This window comes from Drosophila biarmipes, unplaced genomic scaffold, assembly GCF_025231255.1.
Source record: "Drosophila biarmipes strain raj3 unplaced genomic scaffold, RU_DBia_V1.1 ptg000089l, whole genome shotgun sequence".
NCBI lineage: Eukaryota > Metazoa > Arthropoda > Insecta > Diptera > Drosophilidae > Drosophila > Drosophila biarmipes.
In genome coordinates, this window is record NW_026114570.1 from 1 (window position 1) to 25,000 (window position 25,000).

At 33.3% G+C, this 25,000-nt stretch overlaps 6 non-coding genes across 6 annotated transcripts; all 6 read right to left on the reverse strand.

Annotated features, from left to right (window-relative positions):
* Positions 1–14: 14 nt before the first annotated feature.
* LOC127012482 (small subunit ribosomal RNA) lies at positions 15–2,009 on the reverse strand. Its single transcript, XR_007765968.1, has one exon. It is a non-coding gene; the product is annotated as a small subunit ribosomal RNA (ribosomal RNA).
* A 5,729-nt stretch (positions 2,010–7,738) lies between these two features.
* LOC127012479 (large subunit ribosomal RNA) lies at positions 7,739–11,709 on the reverse strand. Its single transcript, XR_007765965.1, has one exon. It is a non-coding gene; the product is annotated as a large subunit ribosomal RNA (ribosomal RNA).
* Positions 11,710–12,111: 402 nt separating this feature from the next.
* Positions 12,112–12,290, reverse strand: LOC127012478 (5.8S ribosomal RNA). The gene has a single exon (XR_007765964.1). It is a non-coding gene; the product is annotated as a 5.8S ribosomal RNA (ribosomal RNA).
* Positions 12,291–13,493: 1,203 nt separating this feature from the next.
* Positions 13,494–15,488, reverse strand: LOC127012483 (small subunit ribosomal RNA). The gene has a single exon (XR_007765969.1). It is a non-coding gene; the product is annotated as a small subunit ribosomal RNA (ribosomal RNA).
* Positions 15,489–19,415: 3,927 nt separating this feature from the next.
* LOC127012480 (large subunit ribosomal RNA) lies at positions 19,416–23,386 on the reverse strand. Its single transcript, XR_007765966.1, has one exon. It is a non-coding gene; the product is annotated as a large subunit ribosomal RNA (ribosomal RNA).
* Positions 23,387–23,788: 402 nt separating this feature from the next.
* Positions 23,789–23,967, reverse strand: LOC127012481 (5.8S ribosomal RNA). The gene has a single exon (XR_007765967.1). It is a non-coding gene; the product is annotated as a 5.8S ribosomal RNA (ribosomal RNA).
* Positions 23,968–25,000: the final 1,033 nt, after the last annotated feature.

Sequence of the window (25,000 nt, forward strand, 5' to 3'; positions counted from 1 at the left end):
GGATATTAAAACATTAATGATCCTTCCGCAGGTTCACCTACGGAAACCTTGTTACGACTTTTACTTCCTCTAAATAATCAAGTTCGGTCAACTTTTGCGAAACAACCGTAACACGCAAGGCGTCACAGTGATCACGTCCGGAGACCTCACTAAATAATTCAATCGGTAGTAGCGACGGGCGGTGTGTACAAAGGGCAGGGACGTAATCAATGCGAGTTAATGACTCACACTTACTGGGAATTCCAAGTTCATGTGAACAGTTTCAGTTCACAATCCCAAGCATGAAAGTGGTTCAGCGGTTTACCCGGACCTCTCGGTCTAGGAAATACACGTTGATACTTTCATTGTAGCGCGCGTGCAGCCCAGGACATCTAAGGGCATCACAGACCTGTTATTGCTCAATCTCATTATTGCTAGACGCAATTTGTCCATTTAAGAAGCTAGTGTCCTTATAATGGGACAAACCAACAGGTACGGCTCCACTTATATAAACACATTCAAACACAATAAACATTTTACTGCCACCATGAATGAAGGCTATATAAGCTTCAACACCATAATCCTGAAGATATCTATTTAATATATTTGAGTCTCGTTCGTTATCGGAATTAACCAGACAAATCACTCCACGAACTAAGAACGGCCATGCACCACCACCCATAGATTCGAGAAAGAGCTATCAATCTGTCTTACACACTTATGTTCGGACCTGGTAAGTTTTCCCGTGTTGAGTCAAATTAAGCCGCAGGCTCCACTCCTGGTGGTGCCCTTCCGTCAATTCCTTTAAGTTTCAGCTTTGCAACCATACTTCCCCCGGAGCCCAAAAGCTTTGGTTTCCCGGGAAGCGACTGAGAGAGCCATAAAAGTAGCTACACCCAATTGCTAGCTGGCATCGTTTATGGTTAGAACTAGGGCGGTATCTGATCGCCTTCGAACCTCTAACTTTCGTTCTTGATTAATGAAAACATCTTTGGCAAATGCTTTCGCTTAAGTTAGTCTTACGACGGTCCAAGAATTTCACCTCTCGCGTCGTAATACTAATGCCCCCAAACTGCTTCTATTAATCATTACCTCTTGATCTGAAAACCAATGAAAGCAGAACAGAGGTCTTATTTCATTATCCCATGCACAGAATATTCAGGCATTTGAAGCCTGCTTTAAGCACTCTAATTTGTTCAAAGTAATTGTACCGGCCCACAATAACACTCGTTTAAGAGCACTAATGCAGGTTTTTAAATAGGAGGAACATATGAAAAAATACAAGTATCTAAGCACATGTAAGAACTCCACCGGTAATACGCTTACATACATAAAGGTATAGTACTAACCACAATTGTAAGTTGTACTACCCGTATGAAGCACAAGTTCAACTACGAACGTTTTAACCGCAACAACTTTAATATACGCTATTGGAGCTGGAATTACCGCGGCTGCTGGCACCAGACTTGCCCTCCAATTGGTCCTTGTTAAAGGATTTAAAGTGTACTCATTCCAATTACAGGGCCTCGGATATGAGTCCTGTATTGTTATTTTTCGTCACTACCTCCCCGAGCTGGGAGTGGGTAATTTACGCGCCTGCTGCCTTCCTTAGATGTGGTAGCCGTTTCTCAGGCTCCCTCTCCGGAATCGAACCCTGATTCCCCGTTACCCGTTGCAACCATGGTAGTCCTAGATACTACCATCAAAAGTTGATAGGGCAGACATTTGAAAGATCTGTCGTCGGTACAAGACCATACGATCTGCATGTTATCTAGAGTTCAACCAATATAACGATCTTGCGATCGCTTGGTTTTAGCCTAATAAAAGCACATGTTCCATAAGGTTCATGTTTTAATTGCATGTATTAGCTCTAGAATTACCACAGTTATCCAAGTAACTGTTAACGATCTAAGGAACCATAACTGATATAATGAGCCTTTTGCGGTTTCACTTTTAATTCGTGTGTACTTAGACATGCATGGCTTAATCTTTGAGACAAGCATATAACTACTGGCAGGATCAACCAGAATAATGTTTTTATTCATATTTCATTCATATTTTTTGAATAGAAATTAGCAATATATATGTTGTTATAGATTTTATTTCTATCGAATACGGCCATTTTTATATAGCATTCGTATACGTTTGTTTTCCAATTTATACTTGTTTCGCCACTAATAATAACAAGTTTTTATTGATGTCAAAAAGAATCATATTCTTTATAAACACAATATTTATTTTTCATATATTTTCTTTATATATGCACATTTCATTCTAAAATATCATTTTTGTTCGACATACATAATATATTGTATCCACACATGTACAATTTTTGTTTAACCAATATAAGATATTGAGTTAATCATTTGTATTTTGACGATAAATTTAAAATTTATCTATATATATCCATATAAGTCTCTGGTAATATATAAAATAGAACCGAGTGTATATATATAATTATTACTACTATATTTATTTCTTAAATAATATATACTTATATATTATTTATATATATACTCTTTATTATATATTATATAATTTCTTAAATAACTCTCTTAATAGCTATTTTTTATTATCAACAATATAAGTTGATATTAATATTGAAAATGTATTCATAATTACATTTTTATATTTCTTTGGTAGACTTTTATGTACTATTATTATTTAATAATACACATATAATATAAATCATGTTAGCCTACCTCCTAAAATTAACGATAAAATTCGGAAACAATTTGTTATTCTATGTACAATAGAAACTTGGCCTTTGTTTCAACGTTATTATCTTTGGGCTTAAAATATTAACCGCGGAGCCAAGTCTCGTATTCAAATAAATGAATAAAGAAACAAATTTGACGGATAATATCTTCTCTACTGACATATGTCAATAGCAGACGGCCGGCCCATTGACCATCCTATAGTAGTTTTTGGACACGCTGTCTCCCATTCGGGTATATTCAATTTACTTTGCCACTCACCCATATAGTGTTCTCTTATATAATAAGACAACGCACTTTTATATTCATTATATGGATATATTGCCTTCCTCATATTTGCCACACCACCTATAGTAGTTTTTGGACACGCTGTCTCCCATTCGGGTATATTCAATTTACTTTGCCACTCACCCATATAGTGTTCTCTTATATAATAAGAAAACGCACTTTTATTTTCATTATATGGATATATTGCCTTCCTCATATTTGCCACACCACCTATAGTAGTTTTTGGACACGCTGTCTCCCATTCGGGTATATTCAATTTACTTTGCCACTCACCCATATAGTGTTCTCTTATATAATAAGAAAACGCACTTTTATTTTCATTATATGGATATATTGCCTTCCTCATATTTGCCACACCACCTATAGTAGTTTTTGGACACGCTGTCTCCCATTCGGGTATATTCAATTCTCTTTGCCACTCACCCTTATAGTATTCTCTTATTTAATAAGAATACTAAAATACTTCTCATATTATAGATGTAATCTATTAACTTCTCAATATCCATACGGTTTATGTATGGTATTGACAAAATCCTATGCATTTGCATAAGATTTATTTTGCCACAATTTATAGTACTAGTGCCGCCCTCACTAGGTATAAATATCTCATTTCGCTAGTAGTGTATGGGCAAATTCTACTAGCTATTCTCATAAATATGTCACTTATATGCCATATCTATACAATTCATGCACTTTTATATGTATATTTGCTATATTATACATTATTATGCCTTATAGGTATTATACCTATAAGCCACATCCATACGATTGCTTAATATAAATATATGTATAATTTTTTATACATATTTTTTTTTTATTTATGTATGGTTTTTTATTCATATCCATATACTGTATTCACTTTTATATGGATATGATTGGCGTTTTATATAGTATTGACAAAATCATAAGTTTGACCAATACGAGGAGAGGTCCGCCAACGACCACCTCCCTATAGGTGTTTTTGGACACGCTGTCTCCCATTCGACTGCTTACTATACTAGGGGCTACCCGCTCCGTATGATATTCTCTCATATAACAAGAGAATGCAAGAAATATTCGTATTTTATGAATATAATCCATTTATTTTTCAATATCCATACGTTTTACTTAGTTTTTTGTACGGTATTGACAAAATCCTATGCATTTGCATAAGATTTATTTTGCCACAATTTATAGTACTAGTGCCGCCCTCACTAGGTATAAATATCTCATTTCGCTAGTAGTGTATGGGCAAATTCTACTAGCTATTCTCATAAATATGTCACTTATATGCCATATCTATACAATTCATGCACTTTTATATGTATATTTGCTATATTATACATTATTATGCCTTATAGGTATTATACCTATAAGCCACATCCATACGATTGCTTAATATAAATATATGTATAATTTTTTATACATATTTTTTTTTTATTTTTGTATGGTTTTTTATTCATATCCATATACTGTATTCAATTTTATATGGATATGATTGGCGTTTTATATAGTATTGACAAAATCATAAGTTTGACCAATACGAGGAGAGGTCCGCCAACGACCACCTCCCTATAGGTGTTTTTGGACACGCTGTCTCCCATTCGACTGCTTACTATACTAGGGGCTACCCGCTCCGTATGATATTCTCTCATATAACAAGAGAATGCAAGAAATATTCGTATTTTATGAATATAATCCATTTATTTTTCAATATCCATACGTTTTACTTAGTTTTTTGTACGGTATTGACAAAATCCTATGCATTTGCATAAGATTTATTTTGCCACAATTTATAGTACTAGTGCCGCCCTCACTAGGTATAAATATCTCATTTCGCTAGTAGTGTATGGGCAAATTCTACTAGCTATTCTCATAAATATGTCACTTATATGCCATATCTATACAATTCATGCACTTTTATATGTATATTTGCTATATTATACATTATTATGCCTTATAGGTATTATACCTATAAGCCACATCCATACGATTGCTTAATATAAATATATGTATAATTTTTTATACATATTTTTTTTTATTTATGTATGGTTTTTTATTCATATCCATATACTGTATTCACTTTTATATGGATATGATTGGCGTTTTATATAGTATTGACAAAATCATAAGTTTGACCAATACGAGGAGAGGTCCGCCAACGACCACCTCCCTATAGGTGTTTTTGGACACGCTGTCTCCCATTCGACTGCTTACTATACTAGGGGCTACCCGCTCCGTATGATATTCTCTCATATAACAAGAGAATGCAAGAAATATTCGTATTTTATGAATATAATCCATTTATTTTTCAATATCCATACGTTTTACTTAGTTTTTTGTACGGTATTGACAAAATCCTATGCATTTGCATAAGATTTATTTTGCCACAATTTATAGTACTAGTGCCGCCCTCACTAGGTATAAATATCTCATTTCGCTAGTAGTGTATGGGCAAATTCTACTAGCTATTCTCATAAATATGTCACTTATATGCCATATCTATACAATTCATGCACTTTTATATGTATATTTGCTATATTATACATTATTATGCCTTATAGGTATTATACCTATAAGCCACATCCATACGATTGCTTAATATAAATATATGTATAATTTTTTATACATATTTTTTTTTATTTATGTATGGTTTTTTATTCATATCCATATACTGTATTCACTTTTATATGGATATGATTGGCGTTTTATATAGTATTGACAAAATCATAAGTTTGACCAATACGAGGAGAGGTCCGCCAACGACCACCTCCCTATAGGTGTTTTTGGACACGCTGTCTCCCATTCGACTGCTTACTATACTAGGGGCTGCCCGCTCCGTATGATATTCTCTCGTATAACAAGAGAATGCAAGAAATATTCGTATTTTATGAATATAATCCATTTATTTTTCAATATCCATACGTTTTACTTAGTTTTTTGTACGGTATTGACAAAATCCTATGCATTTGCATAAGATTTATTTTGCCACAATTTATAGTACTAGTGCCGCCCTCACTAGGTATAAATATCTCATTTCGCTAGTAGTGTATGGGCAAATTCTACTAGCTATTCTCATAAATGCCTTCTTTATGCCATATCTATACAATTTATGCACTTTTATATGTATATTTGCTAATATTATACATTATTATGCCTTATAGGTATTATACCTATAAGCCATATACATACGATTTCATTTTTTTATTTATATATGGTTTTGTATTTATAACCATATACCGTATTTACTTTTATAAGGATATGATTGGCGTTTTATATAGTATTGACAAAATTATAAGTTTGACAAACACTTTTTTAAGTCTTTTAGTTAAAATTGTCATTTTTAATTGACTATCTAAACACTAGATATATTTGCACATGGAGCAAAGAGTATAAAAATTGGTCGCGTCACTAATAATATCGCGATACATTTTTACTACCATCAAAATACCACATACGTTTATATGTCCTCTTTATTTAATTTGGTTTCTAAACCTCAGGAATAGTTTTAATTATATGTGCGCTCTAAGTTGAATGAATTTCTTGAATCTCTTTACTTGAATTTCTAAGACTTAAAAATATTTATAAATAGATGTCCTATTGCATAATATTTTTTTATCGCTTCACTTATAAAATAACGATCCTGCCTTTCTACCTTTGAATAAACATTCATATAAACATGGAGAAAAAAACGTTCGCGTCACTAACAGTATGTGACGATAAAATTTTGCTAACATTAAAAGGAACATATTTTTATATGTCAACTCTTAGTTGAATTGGTCTATTGCTTAAGATTCTAGACCTTAGGAATATTTTTATATTATATGTTTGCCAATCTTCGCGTCACTAAAAAGATGACGATTCATATTGTTATTATTAGATGGTCGAGTTGTACTTATATTGATATGTTAATCAAATTGGTCTCTTACTTGAAAATCTAGACCTTAGGAATATTTTTATATTATATGTTTGCCAATCTTCGCGTCACTAATAAGATGACGATTCATATTATTATTAGATGGTCGAGTTGTACTTATATTGATATGTTAATCAAATTGGTCTCTTACTTGAAAATCTAGACCTTAGGAATATTTTTATATTATATGTTTGCCAATCTTCGCGTCACTAATAAGATGACGATTCATATTATTATTAGATGGTCGAGTTGTACTTATATTGATATGTTAATCAAATTGGTCTCTTACTTGAAAATCTAGACCTTAGGAATATTTTTATATTATATGTTTGCCAATCTTCGCGTCACTAATAAGATGACGATTCATATTGTTATTATTAGATGGTCGAGTTGTACTTATATTGATATGTTAATCAAATTGGTCTCTTACTTGAAAATCTAGACCTTAGGAATATTTTTATATTATATGTTTGCCAATCTTCGCGTCACTAATAAGATGACGATTCATATTGTTATTATTAGATGGTCGAGTTGTACTTATATTGATATGTTAATCAAATTGGTCTCTTACTTGAAAATCTAGACCTTAGGAATATTTTTATATTATATGTTTGCCAATCTTCGCGTCACTAATAAGATGACGATTCATATTGTTATTATTAGATGGTCGAGTTGTACTTATATTGATATGTTAATCAAATTGGTCTCTTACTTGAAAATCTAGACCTTAGGAATGTAATATATAAAGGATTAAAAATTCGCCACAAAGCCAAGCAAACAATCAATGCATACAAATAGATTGTTGGTTGAACTTTATATAAGAAGTTCAACACAACAAATAAATTATGCAATTTTATTATCGAATCATCAAGCAAAGGATAAGCTTCAGTGGATCGCAGTATGGCAGCTGCTCAACCACTTACAACACCTTGCCTGTTACAAAAGTCGTTTACAATTGATTCTAGGCTTTGTCATTGTATTAAATAATGCTTTTATATGTAACTAGCGCGGCATCAGGTGATCAAAGATCCTCCCAATTTACTATGTTACAAATTACATTGGCATCACATCCATTGTCGTTTAAAAAGTAAATTATAAACTTTAAATGGTTTAGAAGCCATACAATGCAAATTGCCCCTTATTTATCATTGCAGTCCAGCACGGATACGACCTTAGAGGCGTTCAGGCATAATCCAACGGACGTAGCGTCATACCACTGTTCGCTCGAACAAGTATTGTGCCATTGGTCCGTACCTGCGGTTCCTCTCGTACTACGCAGGAATGCTGTCGCAACAACGTTTTGTCATTAGTAGGGTAAAACTAACCTGTCTCACGACGGTCTAAACCCAGCTCACGTTCCCTTGCATGGGTGAACAATCCAACGCTTGGTGAATTTTGCTTCACAATGATAGGAAGAGCCGACATCGAAGGATCAAAAAGCGACGTCGCTATGAACGCTTGGCCGCCACAAGCCAGTTATCCCTATGGTAACTTTTCTGACACCTCTTGTTAAAAACTCTTTAAACCAAAAGGATCGATAGGCCGAGCTTTTGCTGTCCCTGTGTGTACTGAACACCGAGATCAAGTCAGCATTTGCCCTTTTGCTCTATGTGTGGTTTCTGTCCGCACTGAGCTGGCCTTGGGACACCTCCGTTATTATTTGAGAGATGTACCGCCCCAGTCAAACTCCCTACCTGGCAATGTCCTTGAATTGGATCATACCTGAGTAATTGGAGTTATACCAAATTTTCAAATCAAAAATACATAAATGCACCGTTTTATTAAAGAATTTGTTTGCGATTATATAACAAACTCGTGATACTTTGATCAAGAAGCTTGCATCAAAACCCAATACCATAAGATATAATAAATATATCCGTATAATGGCTAGGAAATGATACACGTTCCATTTAATCAAGTAAGTAAGGAAACAATAAGAGTAGTGGTATTTCATTGGCGATACCAAACCGAGGTCTAATATCTCCCACTTATTCTACACCTCTTATGTCTCCTTACACTGCCAGATTAGAGTCAAGCTCAAAAGGGTCTTCTTTCCCCGCTAATTATTCCAAGCCCGTTCCCTTGGCTGTGGTTTCGCTAGATAGTAGATAGGGACAGTAGGAATCTCGTTAATCCATTCATGCGCGTCACTAATTAGATGACGAGGCATTTGGCTACCTTAAGAGAGTCATAGTTACTCCCGCCGTTGACCCGCGCTTACTTGAATTTCTTCACTTTGACATTCAGAGCACTGGGCAGAAATCACATTGTGTCAACACCCGCTAGGGCCATCACAATGCTTTGTTTTAATTAGACAGTCGGATTCCCCAAGTCCGTGCCAGTTCTGAATTGATTGTTAATTGATAATCGTTATAATTAATAAGAACTAATTGGTTTAACCCAATTAGTATTCTTAAAAATTTTAGCAAGAAAGTTCCACAATTGGCTACGTAACTAAACTATCCGGGGAACAAGTAACTAACATAAATGCTAGAAACTCTATTTACCCAGAACGAGCACATAAACCATGTTATTGTTTCCCAATCAAGCCCGACTATCTCAATCTTCAGAGCCAATCCTTATCCCGAAGTTACGGATCTAATTTGCCGACTTCCCTTACCTACATTATTCTATCGACTAGAGACTCTTCACCTTGGAGACCAGCTGCGGATATTGGTACGGCCTGTTGAGAAGTTTGCGTGTCCCCACCATAAATTTTCAAGGTCCGAGGAGAAAATATCGACACAACAGTATATGTCATGCTCTTCTAGCCCATCTACCATATCTCTCTGCGAAAGACTTCCATGGTAGTACGGCTATAAAACAGAAAAGAAAACTCTTCCGATATCTCTCGACGGCTTCTTTATGGTCGTTCCTGTTGCCAGGATGAGCACGAGGCCCATATTTAATAACAAACGGATACTCAACAGGTTACGGAATTGGAACCGTATTCCCTTTCGTTCAAAATTATTCAAGTATATTAATTTAGCTAGATTTTATATAATATATATATTTGTTTGGCATTTGTATTTTACTTGAAAATTTTCGGCTTTCGCCTTGAACTTAGGACCGACTAACTCGTGATCAACCACTGTTCACACGAAACCCTTCTCCACTTCAGTCCTCCAAGGTCTCATTCGATTATTTGCTACTACCACCAAGATCTGTACCAATGGCAGCTCCATGCAGGCTTACGCCAAACACTTCTACGCATACCATTGTACCTTCCTACTCACTAAAGTTTCAAAATTTATATTACAAGTAATATAAATCATCTACTTTAGCGGTAATGTATAGGTATACAACTTAAGCGCCATCCATTTTAAGGGCTAGTTGCTTCGGCAGGTGAGTTGTTACACACTCCTTAGCGGATTTCGACTTCCATGATCACCGTCCTGCTGTTTTAAGCAACCAACGCCTTTCATGGTATCTGCATGAGTTGTTAATTTGGGCACCGTAACATTACGTTTGGTTCATCCCACAGCGCCAGTTCTGCTTACCAAAAGTGGCCCACTGGGCACATTATATCATAACCTTGAACTTCATATCAAGAAAGTTAAGGTTCTTACCCATTTAAAGTTTGAGAATAGGTTAAGATCGTTTCGACCCTAAGGCCTCTAATCATTCGCTTTACCAGATAAGATTATTTTATATAATATTAAAATGCACCAGCTATCCTGAGGGAAACTTCGGAAGGAACCAGCTACTAGATGGTTCGATTGGTCTTTCGCCCCTATACTCAATTCTGACAATCGATTTGCACGTCAGAACTGTTTCGGTCTTCCATCAGGGTTTCCCCTGACTTCAACCTGATCAAGTATAGTTCACCATCTTTCGGGTCACAGCATATATGCTCAAGGTACGTTCCAGTTAGAGGCATAAATAATATAAATATCATTATACATAACTATATAGAACGCCCCGGGATTGTGTTAATTAGCTATAAATAGTTAAAAAACTAATCCCATTATTAGTCAAGTTAATTACGCTATTAGGTTTATATCCCAATAACTTGCACATATGTTAGACTCCTTGGTCCGTGTTTCAAGACGGGTCCCGAAGGTATCCTGAATCTTTCGCATTGTTAATCCTACAAGTGCATATAATAAACACAAAAATCAATGATAATTATGCCATTATATAATTCCGAAAAATTAACGCACTGTATTCATATAAATCTATCAGCACTTTATCAAATTAATAACATTTATTCTGTGTTAAAATGCAAGCAAATTAATTTGAATAAACTATAAGTTATATTTTATGATAAATTTGGTATGCTAATAGATTACAATGTCCTTATATGGAAAAAATGCACACTATTATCATAATATTGTTTAAATATTACAATTCTAATGATGAATTTTCCATAACGGATATTCAGGTTCATCGGGCTTAACCTCTAAGCAGTTTCACGTACTGTTTAACTCTCTATTCAGAGTTCTTTTCAACTTTCCCTCACGGTACTTGTTTACTATCGGTCTCATGGTTATATTTAGTTTTAGATGGAGTTTACCACCCACTTAGTGCTGCACTATCAAGCAACACGACTCTTTGGAAACATCATCTAGTAATCATTAACGTTATACGGGCCTGGCACCCTCTATGGGTAAATGGCCTCATTTAAGAAGGACTTAAATCGTTAATTTCTCATACTAGAATATTGACGCTCCATACACTGCATCTCACATTTGCCATATAGACAAAGTGACTTAGTGCTGAACTGATTTCTTTTCGCTCGCCGCTACTAAGAAAATCCTTGTTAGTTTCTTTTCCTCCCCTAATTAATATGCTTAAATTCAGGGGGTAGTCCCATATGAGTTGAGGTTGTGTATAACTTTTATATGCAATTAATTCTTTATATATAATGATAAAACATTTTATTAAATTCGTTATATTAATAATATCTGTATATAAATGGCATTTGTTTGATTTAACGAATCAACGAAGAACAATAATATTGTCAACGGTTTTCTATTTTCTAATCATTAATAAGAGACAATTCTAGATAAATTTTTATGCTAGACATTTCTCAGTATCATTTGATTGAAAAAGAAAATATTTCTCTTCGTTTTTCACATTCAAATTATTTACTAATGTGAGATAATGTTTTTCATATATTTTTTAATATTATGAATAAAATAATTAAATTATTATTATCCAATAATATACCATATGCTTATAAAATTTCATTATAAAATTTGTATAAGCAACTTAATTAGCATAGTCTTACAACCCTCAACCATATGTAGTCCAAGTAGCACTATAAAATTAATTAAAGTACATAACAGCATGGACTGCGATATGCGTTCAAAATGTCGATGTTCATGTGTCCTGCAGTTCACACGATGACGCACAGTTTGCTGCGTTCTTCATCGACCCATGAGCCGAGTGATCCACCGCTTAGAGTTTTATAAATTGGTTTCTTAATTTTGTCAAATATGTTTTTATTGAAAGAAATTAAAAATACACCATTTTACTGGCATATATCAATTCCTTCAATAAATTTATTTTTATACCTAAAACGAATGCTGCGAAATGTCTTAGTTTTATATAACCAATATATATCAAAGTATTTCTTTTTAAATTGCATTTATTGTAAATAAATATATATATATATATATTAATACTTTTTTAGCGATATAAATTGAAATTTATATAAAACATTAACCTGTATAAAACCAGGTACAACATTGTACATTTTAGGTTGTTGCATTATCCAATGTATGCGCATAACTGAGATGAACAATACATATCGCAACGCGTGTATATTATGGTCCATATACACACAGTATTTTAATTGTGTTTATATACAATAATAATTTAATATTATTATTTTAATAATTCGATTTGCTTGTTCGAATTTTTATTTGTTTGTTTTGGCTGCTTATTATTTCTCTCATATGTATTAAATACAATATATAATTTTAATATTTGCATTATTTCGATTTGCTTGTTCGAAATTTCATTTGATCTATATTAGATCATATACATTTTGGCAATTCATATTTTATTTGTATTACTATAATGTATTTATTATAATATAAACAAATATTTTATTAACGGTAAGGATATACAATAATAATTTAATATTATTATTTTAATAATTCGATTTGCTTGTTCGAATTTTTATTTGTTTGCTTTGGCTGCTTATTATTTCTCTCATATGTATTAAATACAATATATAATTTTAATATTTGCATTATTTCGATTTGCTTGTTCGAAATTTTATTTGATCTATATTAGATCTCATATACATTTTGGCAATTCATATTTTATTTGTATTATTATAATGTATTTATTATAATATAAACAAATATTTTATTAACGGTAAGGATATACAATAATAATTTAATATTATTATTTTAATAATTCGATTTGCTTGTTCGAATTTTTATTTGTTTGCTTTGGCTGCTTATTAATTTCTCTCATATGTATTAAATACAATATATAATTTTAATATTTGCATTATTTCGATTTGCTTGTTCGAAATTTCATTTGATCTATAATAGATCTCATATACATTTTGGCAATTCATATTTTATTTGTAATACTATAATGTATTTATTATAATATAAACAAATATTTTATTAACGGTAAGGATATTAAAACATTAATGATCCTTCCGCAGGTTCACCTACGGAAACCTTGTTACGACTTTTACTTCCTCTAAATAATCAAGTTCGGTCAACTTTTGCGAAACAACCGTAACACGCAAGGCGTCACAGTGATCACGTCCGGAGACCTCACTAAATAATTCAATCGGTAGTAGCGACGGGCGGTGTGTACAAAGGGCAGGGACGTAATCAATGCGAGTTAATGACTCACACTTACTGGGAATTCCAAGTTCATGTGAACAGTTTCAGTTCACAATCCCAAGCATGAAAGTGGTTCAGCGGTTTACCCGGACCTCTCGGTCTAGGAAATACACGTTGATACTTTCATTGTAGCGCGCGTGCAGCCCAGGACATCTAAGGGCATCACAGACCTGTTATTGCTCAATCTCATTATTGCTAGACGCAATTTGTCCATTTAAGAAGCTAGTGTCCTTATAATGGGACAAACCAACAGGTACGGCTCCACTTATATAAACACATTCAAACACAATAAACATTTTACTGCCACCATGAATGAAGGCTATATAAGCTTCAACACCATAATCCTGAAGATATCTATTTAATATATTTGAGTCTCGTTCGTTATCGGAATTAACCAGACAAATCACTCCACGAACTAAGAACGGCCATGCACCACCACCCATAGATTCGAGAAAGAGCTATCAATCTGTCTTACACACTTATGTTCGGACCTGGTAAGTTTTCCCGTGTTGAGTCAAATTAAGCCGCAGGCTCCACTCCTGGTGGTGCCCTTCCGTCAATTCCTTTAAGTTTCAGCTTTGCAACCATACTTCCCCCGGAGCCCAAAAGCTTTGGTTTCCCGGGAAGCGACTGAGAGAGCCATAAAAGTAGCTACACCCAATTGCTAGCTGGCATCGTTTATGGTTAGAACTAGGGCGGTATCTGATCGCCTTCGAACCTCTAACTTTCGTTCTTGATTAATGAAAACATCTTTGGCAAATGCTTTCGCTTAAGTTAGTCTTACGACGGTCCAAGAATTTCACCTCTCGCGTCGTAATACTAATGCCCCCAAACTGCTTCTATTAATCATTACCTCTTGATCTGAAAACCAATGAAAGCAGAACAGAGGTCTTATTTCATTATCCCATGCACAGAATATTCAGGCATTTGAAGCCTGCTTTAAGCACTCTAATTTGTTCAAAGTAATTGTACCGGCCCACAATAACACTCGTTTAAGAGCACTAATGCAGGTTTTTAAATAGGAGGAACATATGAAAAAATACAAGTATCTAAGCACATGTAAGAACTCCACCGGTAATACGCTTACATACATAAAGGTATAGTACTAACCACAATTGTAAGTTGTACTACCCGTATGAAGCACAAGTTCAACTACGAACGTTTTAACCGCAACAACTTTAATATACGCTATTGGAGCTGGAATTACCGCGGCTGCTGGCACCAGACTTGCCCTCCAATTGGTCCTTGTTAAAGGATTTAAAGTGTACTCATTCCAATTACAGGGCCTCGGATATGAGTCCTGTATTGTTATTTTTCGTCACTACCTCCCCGAGCTGGGAGTGGGTAATTTACGCGCCTGCTGCCTTCCTTAGATGTGGTAGCCGTTTCTCAGGCTCCCTCTCCGGAATCGAACCCTGATTCCCCGTTACCCGTTGCAACCATGGTAGTCCTAGATACTACCATCAAAAGTTGATAGGGCAGACATTTGAAAGATCTGTCGTCGGTACAAGACCATACGATCTGCATGTTATCTAGAGTTCAACCAATATAACGATCTTGCGATCGCTTGGTTTTAGCCTAATAAAAGCACATGTTCCATAAGGTTCATGTTTTAATTGCATGTATTAGCTCTAGAATTACCACAGTTATCCAAGTAACTGTTAACGATCTAAGGAACCATAACTGATATAATGAGCCTTTTGCGGTTTCACTTTTAATTCGTGTGTACTTAGACATGCATGGCTTAATCTTTGAGACAAGCATATAACTACTGGCAGGATCAACCAGAATAATGTTTTTATTCATATTTCATTCATATTTTTTGAATAGAAATTAGCAATATATATGTTGTTATAGATTTTATTTCTATCGAATACGGCCATTTTTATATAGCATTCGTATACGTTTGTTTTCCAATTTATACTTGTTTCGCCACTAATAATAACAAGTTTTTATTGATGTCAAAAAGAATCATATTCTTTATAAACACAATATTTATTTTTCATATATTTTCTTTATATATGCACATTTCATTCTAAAATATCATTTTTGTTCGACATACATAATATATTGTATCCACACATGTACAATTTTTGTTTAACCAATATAAGATATTGAGTTAATCATTTGTATTTTGACGATAAATTTAAAATTTATCTATATATATCCATATAAGTCTCTGGTAATATATAAAATAGAACCGAGTGTATATATATAATTATTACTACTATATTTATTTCTTAAATAATATATACTTATATATTATTTATATATATACTCTTTATTATATATTATATAATTTCTTAAATAACTCTCTTAATAGCTATTTTTTATTATCAACAATATAAGTTGATATTAATATTGAAAATGTATTCATAATTACATTTTTATATTTCTTTGGTAGACTTTTATGTACTATTATTATTTAATAATACACATATAATATAAATCATGTTAGCCTACCTCCTAAAATTAACGATAAAATTCGGAAACAATTTGTTATTCTATGTACAATAGAAACTTGGCCTTTGTTTCAACGTTATTATCTTTGGGCTTAAAATATTAACCGCGGAGCCAAGTCTCGTATTCAAATAAATGAATAAAGAAACAAATTTGACGGATAATATCTTCTCTACTGACATATGTCAATAGCAGACGGCCGGCCCATTGACCATCCTATAGTAGTTTTTGGACACGCTGTCTCCCATTCGGGTATATTCAATTTACTTTGCCACTCACCCATATAGTGTTCTCTTATATAATAAGACAACGCACTTTTATATTCATTATATGGATATATTGCCTTCCTCATATTTGCCACACCACCTATAGTAGTTTTTGGACACGCTGTCTCCCATTCGGGTATATTCAATTTACTTTGCCACTCACCCATATAGTGTTCTCTTATATAATAAGAAAACGCACTTTTATTTTCATTATATGGATATATTGCCTTCCTCATATTTGCCACACCACCTATAGTAGTTTTTGGACACGCTGTCTCCCATTCGGGTATATTCAATTTACTTTGCCACTCACCCATATAGTGTTCTCTTATATAATAAGAAAACGCACTTTTATTTTCATTATATGGATATATTGCCTTCCTCATATTTGCCACACCACCTATAGTAGTTTTTGGACACGCTGTCTCCCATTCGGGTATATTCAATTCTCTTTGCCACTCACCCTTATAGTATTCTCTTATTTAATAAGAATACTAAAATACTTCTCATATTATAGATGTAATCTATTAACTTCTCAATATCCATACGGTTTATGTATGGTATTGACAAAATCCTATGCATTTGCATAAGATTTATTTTGCCACAATTTATAGTACTAGTGCCGCCCTCACTAGGTATAAATATCTCATTTCGCTAGTAGTGTATGGGCAAATTCTACTAGCTATTCTCATAAATATGTCACTTATATGCCATATCTATACAATTCATGCACTTTTATATGTATATTTGCTATATTATACATTATTATGCCTTATAGGTATTATACCTATAAGCCACATCCATACGATTGCTTAATATAAATATATGTATAATTTTTTATACATATTTTTTTTTTATTTATGTATGGTTTTTTATTCATATCCATATACTGTATTCACTTTTATATGGATATGATTGGCGTTTTATATAGTATTGACAAAATCATAAGTTTGACCAATACGAGGAGAGGTCCGCCAACGACCACCTCCCTATAGGTGTTTTTGGACACGCTGTCTCCCATTCGACTGCTTACTATACTAGGGGCTACCCGCTCCGTATGATATTCTCTCATATAACAAGAGAATGCAAGAAATATTCGTATTTTATGAATATAATCCATTTATTTTTCAATATCCATACGTTTTACTTAGTTTTTTGTACGGTATTGACAAAATCCTATGCATTTGCATAAGATTTATTTTGCCACAATTTATAGTACTAGTGCCGCCCTCACTAGGTATAAATATCTCATTTCGCTAGTAGTGTATGGGGAAATTCTACTAGCTATTCTCATAAATATGTCACTTATATGCCATATCTATACAATTCATGCACTTTTATATGTATATTTGCTAATATTATACATTATTATGCCTTATAGGTATTATACCTATAAGCCATATACATACGATTTCATTTTTTTATTTATATATGGTTTTGTATTTATAACCATATACCGTATTTACTTTTATAAGGATATGATTGGCGTTTTATATAGTATTGACAAAATTATAAGTTTGACAAACACTTTTTTAAGTCTTTTAGTTAAAATTGTCATTTTTAATTGACTATCTAAACACTAGATATATTTGCACATGGAGCAAAGAGTATAAAAATTGGTCGCGTCACTAATAATATCGCGATACATTTTTACTACCATCAAAATACCACATACGTTTATATGTCCTCTTTATTTAATTTGGTTTCTAAACCTCAGGAATAGTTTTAATTATATGTGCGCTCTAAGTTGAATGAATTTCTTGAATCTCTTTACTTGAATTTCTAAGACTTAAAAATATTTATAAATAGATGTCCTATTGCATAATATTTTTTTATCGCTTCACTTATAAAATAACGATCCTGCCTTTCTACCTTTGAATAAACATTCATATAAACATGGAGAAAAAAACGTTCGCGTCACTAACAGTATGTGACGATAAAATTTTGCTAACATTAAAAGGAACATATTTTTATATGTCAACTCTTAGTTGAATTGGTCTATTGCTTAAGATTCTAGACCTTAGGAATATTTTTATATTATATGTTTGCCAATCTTCGCGTCACTAAAAAGATGACGATTCATATTGTTATTATTAGATGGTCGAGTTGTACTTATATTGATATGTTAATCAAATTGGTCTCTTACTTGAAAATCTAGACCTTAGGAATATTTTTATATTATATGTTTGCCAATCTTCGCGTCACTAATAAGATGACGATTCATATTATTATTAGATGGTCGAGTTGTACTTATATTGATATGTTAATCAAATTGGTCTCTTACTTGAAAATCTAGACCTTAGGAATATTTTTATATTATATGTTTGCCAATCTTCGCGTCACTAATAAGATGACGATTCATATTATTATTAGATGGTCGAGTTGTACTTATATTGATATGTTAATCAAATTGGTCTCTTACTTGAAAATCTAGACCTTAGGAATATTTTTATATTATATGTTTGCCAATCTTCGCGTCACTAATAAGATGACGATTCATATTGTTATTATTAGATGGTCGAGTTGTACTTATATTGATATGTTAATCAAATTGGTCTCTTACTTGAAAATCTAGACCTTAGGAATATTTTTATATTATATGTTTGCCAATCTTCGCGTCACTAATAAGATGACGATTCATATTGTTATTATTAGATGGTCGAGTTGTACTTATATTGATATGTTAATCAAATTGGTCTCTTACTTGAAAATCTAGACCTTAGGAATATTTTTATATTATATGTTTGCCAATCTTCGCGTCACTAATAAGATGACGATTCATATTGTTATTATTAGATGGTCGAGTTGTACTTATATTGATATGTTAATCAAATTGGTCTCTTACTTGAAAATCTAGACCTTAGGAATGTAATATATAAAGGATTAAAAATTCGCCACAAAGCCAAGCAAACAATCAATGCATACAAATAGATTGTTGGTTGAACTTTATATAAGAAGTTCAACACAACAAATAAATTATGCAATTTTATTATCGAATCATCAAGCAAAGGATAAGCTTCAGTGGATCGCAGTATGGCAGCTGCTCAACCACTTACAACACCTTGCCTGTTACAAAAGTCGTTTACAATTGATTCTAGGCTTTGTCATTGTATTAAATAATGCTTTTATATGTAACTAGCGCGGCATCAGGTGATCAAAGATCCTCCCAATTTACTATGTTACAAATTACATTGGCATCACATCCATTGTCGTTTAAAAAGTAAATTATAAACTTTAAATGGTTTAGAAGCCATACAATGCAAATTGCCCCTTATTTATCATTGCAGTCCAGCACGGATACGACCTTAGAGGCGTTCAGGCATAATCCAACGGACGTAGCGTCATACCACTGTTCGCTCGAACAAGTATTGTGCCATTGGTCCGTACCTGCGGTTCCTCTCGTACTACGCAGGAATGCTGTCGCAACAACGTTTTGTCATTAGTAGGGTAAAACTAACCTGTCTCACGACGGTCTAAACCCAGCTCACGTTCCCTTGCATGGGTGAACAATCCAACGCTTGGTGAATTTTGCTTCACAATGATAGGAAGAGCCGACATCGAAGGATCAAAAAGCGACGTCGCTATGAACGCTTGGCCGCCACAAGCCAGTTATCCCTATGGTAACTTTTCTGACACCTCTTGTTAAAAACTCTTTAAACCAAAAGGATCGATAGGCCGAGCTTTTGCTGTCCCTGTGTGTACTGAACACCGAGATCAAGTCAGCATTTGCCCTTTTGCTCTATGTGTGGTTTCTGTCCGCACTGAGCTGGCCTTGGGACACCTCCGTTATTATTTGAGAGATGTACCGCCCCAGTCAAACTCCCTACCTGGCAATGTCCTTGAATTGGATCATACCTGAGTAATTGGAGTTATACCAAATTTTCAAATCAAAAATACATAAATGCACCGTTTTATTAAAGAATTTGTTTGCGATTATATAACAAACTCGTGATACTTTGATCAAGAAGCTTGCATCAAAACCCAATACCATAAGATATAATAAATATATCCGTATAATGGCTAGGAAATGATACACGTTCCATTTAATCAAGTAAGTAAGGAAACAATAAGAGTAGTGGTATTTCATTGGCGATACCAAACCGAGGTCTAATATCTCCCACTTATTCTACACCTCTTATGTCTCCTTACACTGCCAGATTAGAGTCAAGCTCAAAAGGGTCTTCTTTCCCCGCTAATTATTCCAAGCCCGTTCCCTTGGCTGTGGTTTCGCTAGATAGTAGATAGGGACAGTAGGAATCTCGTTAATCCATTCATGCGCGTCACTAATTAGATGACGAGGCATTTGGCTACCTTAAGAGAGTCATAGTTACTCCCGCCGTTGACCCGCGCTTACTTGAATTTCTTCACTTTGACATTCAGAGCACTGGGCAGAAATCACATTGTGTCAACACCCGCTAGGGCCATCACAATGCTTTGTTTTAATTAGACAGTCGGATTCCCCAAGTCCGTGCCAGTTCTGAATTGATTGTTAATTGATAATCGTTATAATTAATAAGAACTAATTGGTTTAACCCAATTAGTATTCTTAAAAATTTTAGCAAGAAAGTTCCACAATTGGCTACGTAACTAAACTATCCGGGGAACAAGTAACTAACATAAATGCTAGAAACTCTATTTACCCAGAACGAGCACATAAACCATGTTATTGTTTCCCAATCAAGCCCGACTATCTCAATCTTCAGAGCCAATCCTTATCCCGAAGTTACGGATCTAATTTGCCGACTTCCCTTACCTACATTATTCTATCGACTAGAGACTCTTCACCTTGGAGACCAGCTGCGGATATTGGTACGGCCTGTTGAGAAGTTTGCGTGTCCCCACCATAAATTTTCAAGGTCCGAGGAGAAAATATCGACACAACAGTATATGTCATGCTCTTCTAGCCCATCTACCATATCTCTCTGCGAAAGACTTCCATGGTAGTACGGCTATAAAACAGAAAAGAAAACTCTTCCGATATCTCTCGACGGCTTCTTTATGGTCGTTCCTGTTGCCAGGATGAGCACGAGGCCCATATTTAATAACAAACGGATACTCAACAGGTTACGGAATTGGAACCGTATTCCCTTTCGTTCAAAATTATTCAAGTATATTAATTTAGCTAGATTTTATATAATATATATATTTGTTTGGCATTTGTATTTTACTTGAAAATTTTCGGCTTTCGCCTTGAACTTAGGACCGACTAACTCGTGATCAACCACTGTTCACACGAAACCCTTCTCCACTTCAGTCCTCCAAGGTCTCATTCGATTATTTGCTACTACCACCAAGATCTGTACCAATGGCAGCTCCATGCAGGCTTACGCCAAACACTTCTACGCATACCATTGTACCTTCCTACTCACTAAAGTTTCAAAATTTATATTACAAGTAATATAAATCATCTACTTTAGCGGTAATGTATAGGTATACAACTTAAGCGCCATCCATTTTAAGGGCTAGTTGCTTCGGCAGGTGAGTTGTTACACACTCCTTAGCGGATTTCGACTTCCATGATCACCGTCCTGCTGTTTTAAGCAACCAACGCCTTTCATGGTATCTGCATGAGTTGTTAATTTGGGCACCGTAACATTACGTTTGGTTCATCCCACAGCGCCAGTTCTGCTTACCAAAAGTGGCCCACTGGGCACATTATATCATAACCTTGAACTTCATATCAAGAAAGTTAAGGTTCTTACCCATTTAAAGTTTGAGAATAGGTTAAGATCGTTTCGACCCTAAGGCCTCTAATCATTCGCTTTACCAGATAAGATTATTTTATATAATATTAAAATGCACCAGCTATCCTGAGGGAAACTTCGGAAGGAACCAGCTACTAGATGGTTCGATTGGTCTTTCGCCCCTATACTCAATTCTGACAATCGATTTGCACGTCAGAACTGTTTCGGTCTTCCATCAGGGTTTCCCCTGACTTCAACCTGATCAAGTATAGTTCACCATCTTTCGGGTCACAGCATATATGCTCAAGGTACGTTCCAGTTAGAGGCATAAATAATATAAATATCATTATACATAACTATATAGAACGCCCCGGGATTGTGTTAATTAGCTATAAATAGTTAAAAAACTAATCCCATTATTAGTCAAGTTAATTACGCTATTAGGTTTATATCCCAATAACTTGCACATATGTTAGACTCCTTGGTCCGTGTTTCAAGACGGGTCCCGAAGGTATCCTGAATCTTTCGCATTGTTAATCCTACAAGTGCATATAATAAACACAAAAATCAATGATAATTATGCCATTATATAATTCCGAAAAATTAACGCACTGTATTCATATAAATCTATCAGCACTTTATCAAATTAATAACATTTATTCTGTGTTAAAATGCAAGCAAATTAATTTGAATAAACTATAAGTTATATTTTATGATAAATTTGGTATGCTAATAGATTACAATGTCCTTATATGGAAAAAATGCACACTATTATCATAATATTGTTTAAATATTACAATTCTAATGATGAATTTTCCATAACGGATATTCAGGTTCATCGGGCTTAACCTCTAAGCAGTTTCACGTACTGTTTAACTCTCTATTCAGAGTTCTTTTCAACTTTCCCTCACGGTACTTGTTTACTATCGGTCTCATGGTTATATTTAGTTTTAGATGGAGTTTACCACCCACTTAGTGCTGCACTATCAAGCAACACGACTCTTTGGAAACATCATCTAGTAATCATTAACGTTATACGGGCCTGGCACCCTCTATGGGTAAATGGCCTCATTTAAGAAGGACTTAAATCGTTAATTTCTCATACTAGAATATTGACGCTCCATACACTGCATCTCACATTTGCCATATAGACAAAGTGACTTAGTGCTGAACTGATTTCTTTTCGCTCGCCGCTACTAAGAAAATCCTTGTTAGTTTCTTTTCCTCCCCTAATTAATATGCTTAAATTCAGGGGGTAGTCCCATATGAGTTGAGGTTGTGTATAACTTTTATATGCAATTAATTCTTTATATATAATGATAAAACATTTTATTAAATTCGTTATATTAATAATATCTGTATATAAATGGCATTTGTTTGATTTAACGAATCAACGAAGAACAATAATATTGTCAACGGTTTTCTATTTTCTAATCATTAATAAGAGACAATTCTAGATAAATTTTTATGCTAGACATTTCTCAGTATCATTTGATTGAAAAAGAAAATATTTCTCTTCGTTTTTCACATTCAAATTATTTACTAATGTGAGATAATGTTTTTCATATATTTTTTAATATTATGAATAAAATAATTAAATTATTATTATCCAATAATATACCATATGCTTATAAAATTTCATTATAAAATTTGTATAAGCAACTTAATTAGCATAGTCTTACAACCCTCAACCATATGTAGTCCAAGTAGCACTATAAAATTAATTAAAGTACATAACAGCATGGACTGCGATATGCGTTCAAAATGTCGATGTTCATGTGTCCTGCAGTTCACACGATGACGCACAGTTTGCTGCGTTCTTCATCGACCCATGAGCCGAGTGATCCACCGCTTAGAGTTTTATAAATTGGTTTCTTAATTTTGTCAAATATGTTTTTATTGAAAGAAATTAAAAATACACCATTTTACTGGCATATATCAATTCCTTCAATAAATTTATTTTTATACCTAAAACGAATGCTGCGAAATGTCTTAGTTTTATATAACCAATATATATCAAAGTATTTCTTTTTAAATTGCATTTATTGTAAATAAATATATATATATATATATTAATACTTTTTTAGCGATATAAATTGAAATTTATATAAAACATTAACCTGTATAAAACCAGGTACAACATTGTACATTTTAGGTTGTTGCATTATCCAATGTATGCGCATAACTGAGATGAACAATACATATCGCAACGCGTGTATATTATGGTCCATATACACACAGTATTTTAATTGTGTTTATATACAATAATAATTTAATATTATTATTTTAATAATTCGATTTGCTTGTTCGAATTTTTATTTGTTTGTTTTGGCTGCTTATTATTTCTCTCATATGTATTAAATACAATATATAATTTTAATATTTGCATTATTTCGATTTGCTTGTTCGAAATTTCATTTGATCTATATTAGATCATATACATTTTGGCAATTCATATTTTATTTGTATTACTATAATGTATTTATTATAATATAAACAAATATTTTATTAACGGTAAGGATATACAATAATAATTTAATATTATTATTTTAATAATTCGATTTGCTTGTTCGAATTTTTATTTGTTTGCTTTGGCTGCTTATTATTTCTCTCATATGTATTAAATACAATATATAATTTTAATATTTGCATTATTTCGATTTGCTTGTTCGAAATTTTATTTGATCTATATTAGATCTCATATACATTTTGGCAATTCATATTTTATTTGTATTATTATAATGTATTTATTATAATATAAACAAATATTTTATTAACGGTAAGGATATACAATAATAATTTAATATTATTATTTTAATAATTCGATTTGCTTGTTCGAATTTTTATTTGTTTGCTTTGGCTGCTTATTAATTTCTCTCATATGTATTAAATA